Raw genomic sequence first — 7,814 nt, forward strand, 5'->3', positions numbered from 1 at the left:
CCATATTCTGTATTTTCATTGTTTTCAAGAATAAATATTTTTCTTACTTAATTTTATATTTTTAGGTAATAAATAAAGTTTGGATGAATTGCGGAGCGGAATAGAGCAGAAAAGTAGTGAAAAGCCGGAAGAAATTACGCAAGGAAGCCGCAAAGAATGGAGCGCACGTCCAAAACGCTAGGAATGGGCTCAAGAAGGAAGAATTGTTCTTAAAGAAGATATGGGCTTGGCATACCCAAGGCCCAAAACTCTCACCCAAACCCATTTCCAATATCCAAACCCGCCTCCATCTTCAGCCGTCGGATTGGATCCATCTCATCATCCAATGGTCGCTTCATCGTCGTTCATCGAAATCGGAAGCTCCTGTCTAACACTACAGCACCTAACTCCATCTGGCACCGTTAGTTTCGTTGTATATCTGCATCCAACGGTCGCTGCCAGCCTCTTAACTTGTAGCCGTTAGATCGATCCATCATCTCCACATCCCACGGCTCATCCTCGCTGTTCATCCAATTTGCTACAACCGCCCAACACCCGAGCACCCGATACCTATACCCATACCAAACATCCCCTTCCCCTTCTTCCATCGACATCTCCTCCTCCATACCCTGTGCAGAACCACCACCACCTTCTCCACCTGCTCTGACCTCGCCACCACCACTCCCTACGCCACCAAACCAACCCTAAACCTAAACCCATCATTACCATCACGTCCTATCTCTTTATCAACCACTAATTTCTCCAATTTCTCATCTTTCTTCTCACTGAAACCCTAGGTGAGAAGTTGGGGATATAAGTGATGTTAAAGCAACAATTGGAGCATGAGATGAACGAGGAGAAGTAATTGGAGAGTGGGTCGACGAGATGGAGTGAGTATCTCAACACATTAGGTAAATCAATTTTACCTAATTTTCTGTTTTTTTGGGGAAAAGGGGTTGGAACCCTAATTCTGATATGGGGAGTATATATTTGTAATGTTTTGTGTGAGGGGGGGATGAATAGGTATCTCTGGACTAGCCAGAAAAATATTTTGTTCTATTTGATTGCAATTTACAATTTCAGTTCTTCTTATGCAGTTGAATGTTATGTGTGTGTTGTTTAAATTATCCTGTATGATATTGATTGTTGTTCACATGTTTAGCATGAGTTAAACTGCTTTAGGCTGAGGCTCAGTTGAAGCCTTATGCACTGTCAATTGACATGTTGCTAGATAGTTAACTCGTTGCCTTGTTTTGCTTGAGCAATGGGAAGATACTAATGCTCTTAGTGCCTGTGATTGATTGTTCTGTCAAAAGACAGTCAATGCTAGGGGCAAACTAGTGAGCAAGTTATTTTTCCTCCCATTCTAGATGTATGCATAGGATTTTCAACTCAACCTAGAAATATGTTGTTTGATTAGGACACAAGGTGGATACTAAGCCTTAGCTTAGCCACAATCCTTTTTCTGTCACTTAAATTCAGTTTAGTTTATTTCCTTACCTGTTTTGCCTGTTTTTCTTGCATTTTGAAGCTGTGTGCACTGAATTCAGTGCACAAACTCACCCCTGCCCTTGGCTTACAGCCTTGGTTCCCTGCCATTGTTATTTTATATCCTCTGCCATTTAATCTTTGTTGTGCTGCCATCTTGTGTTAACTGTTTTAGTTCTTTGCATCTGCCTTCATCCATCACTGCTCACTGCCATAGTGCCTTGTCTCCACTGCTAGCTTAGGAAAACTTCTTGTATGCTCCCACTCCCTGTGGACTAACCCCTACTCATCCCTATACTATAAATCTTGGCCTTGTATACTTGCAAGAGTTTTTGTGTGTTTTCCATTCCACACCAAGTTTTTGGCGCCGCTGCCAGGGAGTGGTGCTGCCATCTGCTGATTTCCTTTGCTGTCTTTCATCTACCATTGCATCTCTGTCAAGATCATTGCATGCCATTCATTCCTGCCCTGCAATCATTGCACAAGATCATTGCAGAGTTGTCTGATATCATTGCACTCTTGTTCACTTGCAGGTGCCACTGAGTTGCTGTTGCTGTTGCTGCTGCTGTTGCTGCTGCTGGTGAACCAAGCCTGCTGCTGCCAAGCCAAAGCAACTGGGCTGCCAACTGAAGCTGCTGGGCTCTGCCTTCTACTGGTGGGCTTGTACTTCTCTGAACTGGGCTTCACCAACTTCAACTGAACTGGGCTTGCCAAGTGCTGCTGGGCTATGCCTTCTTTTGTTGCTGGGCTCGTGGTCTTCTGTGAGCTGGGCTTCGTTGCTGCTGCTGCTGGGCTCTGCTCCAACTGCTGTTGCTGGGCTTGCTGCGTGAGCTACTTAGGACGATCCTAAAGCCCAACTGGGTTGTGCAACTAAAAGGGAACAAAAGCCTAACTGGGCTTCCCTCCTTAACCAAGTAAGCTTAAACCATGAGTAACCCACTTGGGCCCCATTAAATATTCAATTTGGGTATGTAATAATTAATTTATTTTTAATTTGGGCTTGTAATAATTATTTTTATTTTTATTTTCTTTTTCTTTTATTTTCTTTTATTTTTCTTTTATGGGCTTGTAATTATTATTATTGTTTTTATTTTCTTTTATGGGTTGTGCTAATTTATGCTAGGTTTAGTTCAAAAAATTTTCCAAAGCCCAATTTTAAACCAAAAACCAAAATCCCTTGTTAGTCCAACACCCATTCAAAACCAAATCTTCGTAACCCTTGTGGGCCAAATTGTTTCCGATTGCTCTGTCTGACCAACATGTTAGTTAAGGTACCTACTAGGACATGATTGTGACCTACAGAGACCAAACAAACAGACTTGTTAGAATTAACCCAGAACGAACCTATCGAAATTCTAAGTTCTGAGGGAGACAGTCCAGATCAACCGAAACAATGGGAGAACCCCGTACCCTCAAGGATTATATGTACCCAACTAGAGCCAGTCAACCTTCTTGTATTGTGCTACCCGAGGTAATGGCCATTATGAGCTGAAATCAAGCACAATACAGATGCTTCCTATTTTTAGAGGTGTTGAGAATGAAAACCCGTACCACCACGTGAGAGAATTCGAGGAAATTTGTGGAACTCTGCGTTTCACTCAAATGTCCGACGAAACCCTAAAGTTAAGGCTTTCCTTTCTCCCTGAAAGATAAGGCAAAGGCCTGGCTCTATGCTTTACAGCCTCAATCCATCATGACATGGGATGACCTCATAAAGGAGTTTTTCAAAAAGTTTTTCCCGAATCACAAGACTGCGACAATTCGTCAAAGTCTGAATAGCTTTGTGCAATTAGAGGGTGAGACCTTAGCTAGATACTGGAGAGATTCAATGAATTATTGCTCCAATGTCCCCATCATGGTTTTGAAAAATGGAGACTTGTGCAAATTTTGTATGAAGGTCTAGATGTGTCCACCCGAACAACGGTTGAGTCGATGTGTAATGGTCTATTCGTAGACAAAACTGCTGATGCGTCTTGGGACTTCTTGATTGAAGTAGCTGAAAAGACGCAACAGTGGGAATCCATCCGTGAACCCAGAAAGACTACATCCGAAGAAGGCTTTTAGGATTGAAGCAGATTTCGAGGGAAGAGCAAACATGGCATCAATAGTTAGGAGATTAGAAGAGTTAGAACTACATAAAAATTCAAAACCTTCCACCACTACTCTCCGAGAACATGTCGCTTCGTCTGTATGTGCCGCTTGTAACGATCCCAACCATCAATTCCAAAATTGTCCCGATTTGCTTGCAGTCCAGGAATCTAGGCTTGAACAGGCACATGCCATGTTTCAAAAACCAGAGCATAACCCTTATTCACAGACCTACAATCCAGGATGGAGAAACCACCCTAACTTTTCATGGTCAAAGGACCCACTCAGGGAGGACCATCTCAACCCAATCAGAGCTATCAAAACAATCAGGGATATCAGAACAATCAAGGTTATCAACACCGGAAACCCTCAACAACAATCAAACTCTCAACAACAATCATATCCTCAACACAATACCGACAAGAGATTATCCACCCTAGAGGAATGTTCCAGAGTTGTGCAAAGTCAGAAAAATTGATCAAAAGATGGATCAATGGATATGAGTGAGAGAGAAAAGGGTAAACTTCCTAGCCAACCCCAACAAAATCCAAAGAGGATATTTCAAACAGGCACAACATCCTGCACTGAAACCTCACCCGATCAATCCATTCCCACCCTCCGAAGTGGTAAAGTCATCGAGAACAACGTGGGCGAACCTAATGAATCTGACAACATTCCATGCCTCCACACCCCAGAAAACCAAAGAACCTGAGCAAGTTGGAAAATCTGACAATTCTACTGCTGTGAATGTCCCTTTACCAACTCATGCTCCTGTCGCCCCATTTCCTCAGAGGTTAGTTTATCAACAGAAAAGCACCTACTACAATGAGATGTTAGATCTGTTCAAAAGAGTCAATATCAACATTCCTTTTCTTGAGGCAATTAGGCAAATCCCTGCTTATGCCAAATTCCTCAAAGACTTGTGTACTCAAAAGCGCAAGCTCAATGTGCACAAACGTGCTTTCTTAGCTGAACAGGTGAGTTCCATCATTCTGAACAAAACTCCACCCAAGTTTAGGGATCCAGGATGTCCAACAATTTCTTGCACTATAGGAGAACACACGGTCAATAAAGCGTTATTAGACCTAGGTGCAAGTGTTAACCTTCTGCCATATTCTGTTTATGAGCAGTTGGGTCTTGGGGAGTTGAAACCAACATCTATCACTCTACAACTGGCAGACCGATCTGTCAAGATTCCTCGTGGACTGGTCGAAGATGTTTTGATCAAGGTTGACAAATTCTATTTTCCCGTAGACTTCATTGTCTTAGACACTCAACCTGTACAAAACCCAGACTGTCACATTCCTGTCATCTTAGGACGTCCTTTCTTGGCTACGTCCAACGCGATCATCAACTGTCGGAATGGAGTTTTAAAACTGTCTTTTGGTAACATGACGGTAGAATTGAATGTGTTCGATATTAGTCAACAACCTGTGAATCTTGATGATGATGATGTGCATGAAGTTAATATGATTGAAGGATTAATGCAATATTCATTGACTAACATTCTATCCGTCGACCCCTTTCAAGCATGTATGGAGAACTTTAACTCAGATTCCTATGATGATGCATACTGTAGTGACGTCCTATCTCTGCTCGAATCTGTACCTCAAATGGACATCACTGAAAGGAGATATGAAGTGGAACCACCCTTACTCTCTGATTCCAAGCTTATTCCATCCATTGTTGAGCCACCCAAGCTTGAATTGAAAACATTGCCTAGTACGTTGAAGTACGCATTCCTAGGTTCCTCTGATACTTTACCTGTCATTATTTCATCATGTTTAGACACAGAACAGGAAAGTAAGCTTTTAGAGGTACTTAAGGAACACAAAGAGGCCTTAGGATGGACCATCTCAGATCTCAAAGGAATTAGCCCCACCATTTGCATGCACCACATTAATCTCGAAGAGAATGCCAAACCATCTAGGGAAATGCAAAGGAGACTTAATCCTAACATGAGAGATATAGTCAAAGGAGAGATCCTGAAACTACTAGATGCGGGTATCATATACCCAATACCTGATAGCAAATGGGTTAGTCCCATTCAAGTTGTGCCTAAGAAGTCAGGCATTACTGTAGTTCAGAACGACAAGAATGAATTAGTCCCTACTCGTACAACCACAGGATGGCGAGTATGCATCGACTACAGGAAGTTGAACACAGTAACAAGGAAGGATCACTTCCCGCTCCCTTTCATTGACAAAATGCTAGAACGTGTGTCTGGACACAGTCACTACTGTTTTCTAGATCGCTTTTCAGGTTATAACCAAATTCACATTGCTCCGGAAGATCAGGAAAAAACTACATTTCACGTGTCCATTTGGGACGTTTGCTTATAGACGTATGCCCTTCGGGCTGTGTAATGCACCTGCTACTTTTCAGCGTTGCATGATGAGCATTTTTTCTGACATGATAGATAGTTTTCTCGAGATCTTTATGGATGATTTCTCCGTGTTCGGTTCTTCGTTTGATAAATGTTTAAGACATCTTACCCTTGTGCTGTCCAGATGTAAGAAAAGGAACCTTGTTCTAAATTGGGAAAAGTGTCATTTTATGGTGAATTCAGGAATAGTTCTAGGACACATCATCTCGGAAAAAGGCATTGAAGTAGATAAAGCTAAAGTAGACCTCATCCGACATTTACCAAAACCCCACTCTGTGAGGGAAATTCGATCATTTTTAGGTCATGCTGGTTTTTACCGGCGATTCATCAAAGACTTTAGCAAAATCTCAAGACCTCTGTGTAGTCTACTCGCCAAAGATGCTACCTTCAATTTCGATGATGCTTGTGTAAAAGCTTGGGAGGAATTAAAAACTCTTCTCACCACCGCTCCTATAGTCCGACCACCCAACTGGGAACTACCGTTTGAACTCATGTGTGATGCCTCTGATTATGCTGTTGGTGCTGTTTTAGGACAGCGAGTTGATAGACTACCATATGTGATATACTATGCTAGCAAAACCCTTAATGATGCCCAACTCAATTATTCAACTACCGAGAAGGAATTGCTTGCCGTCGTTTTCGCATTAGACAAGTTTAGATCTTATCTGATAGGGTCTAAGATCATCATATACACAGACCATGCGGCTTTGAAGTATCTTCTTTCCAAGAAGGATGCTAAAGCTCGCCTTATTCGACTATTATTACAGGAATTCGATCTCGAAATCCGTGATAAGAAAGGTTGTGAGAATGTGGTTGCTGATCATTTGTCTAGATTAACTTTAGAGTCTATTGATGAATTTGAGCTGATTAGAGAATCATTCCCAGATGAACAGCTGATGTCTATCTCAGACCTTCCTTGGTTTGCTGATATTGTTAACTACCTCGCTGCAGGTAGGATGCCCTCACGTTGGTCGAGACAAGACCGCTATAAGTTCTTAGCTGAAGTTAAACATTTCCTTTGGGATGACCCATATTTGTTTAAGTACTGCCCGGACCAAATCATTAGGAGATGTGTCCCCAACACTGAACAGAAAGATGTGATATCTTTCTGTCATGACCAAGCATGTGGAGGCCATTTCAGTGCCAAGAAAACCGCTGCAAAGATCTTGCAGTGTGGATTCTATTGGCCATCATTGTTCAAGGATTGCCATGATTATTGTGTTGCTTGTGAACGCTGTCAAAAGCTAGGAAGCATTTCGAGGAGAAACATGATGCCATTGAACCCCATTTTGATTGTGGAGATTTTTGATGTTTGGGGGATCGACTTCATGGGTCCATTCCCTATTTCTGACGGTAGATTGTACATCCTAGTCGCAGTTGATTACGTTTCTAAGTGGGTAGAAGCCATAGAAACCAGAACAAATGACCACAAGGTGGTACTTTCATTTCTAAAGGAAAACATATTTGCACGTTTTGGTACCCCTAGAGCTATCATCAGTGACGGCGGTTCACATTTTCGTAACAAGTACTTTGAGTCTTTAGTACGCAAGTATGGCATAACTCACAAGGTTGCTACTCCGTACCACCCTCAGACGAGTGGACAAGTAGAAGTTTCTAATAGGGAAATTAAGCACATTCTGGAGAAGACAGTTAACCCGTCTAGGAAAGATTGGTCATTAAGATTGAATGATGCTTTGTGGGCCTATAGAACAGCTTATAAGACACCAATTGGCATGTCCCCCTATCGTCTAGTGTATGGAAAGCCGTGCCATCTACCTGTGGAATTAGAACATCGTGCCTACTGGGCAATCAAAGAGCTGAACTTCTCTCTGGACGAAGCTGGAATTCAAAGGAAACTTCAACTCAACGAGTT

The sequence above is a fragment of the Papaver somniferum genome, unplaced genomic scaffold, assembly GCF_003573695.1.
Source record: "Papaver somniferum cultivar HN1 unplaced genomic scaffold, ASM357369v1 unplaced-scaffold_115, whole genome shotgun sequence".
Taxonomy (NCBI): Eukaryota; Viridiplantae; Streptophyta; class Magnoliopsida; order Ranunculales; family Papaveraceae; genus Papaver; species Papaver somniferum.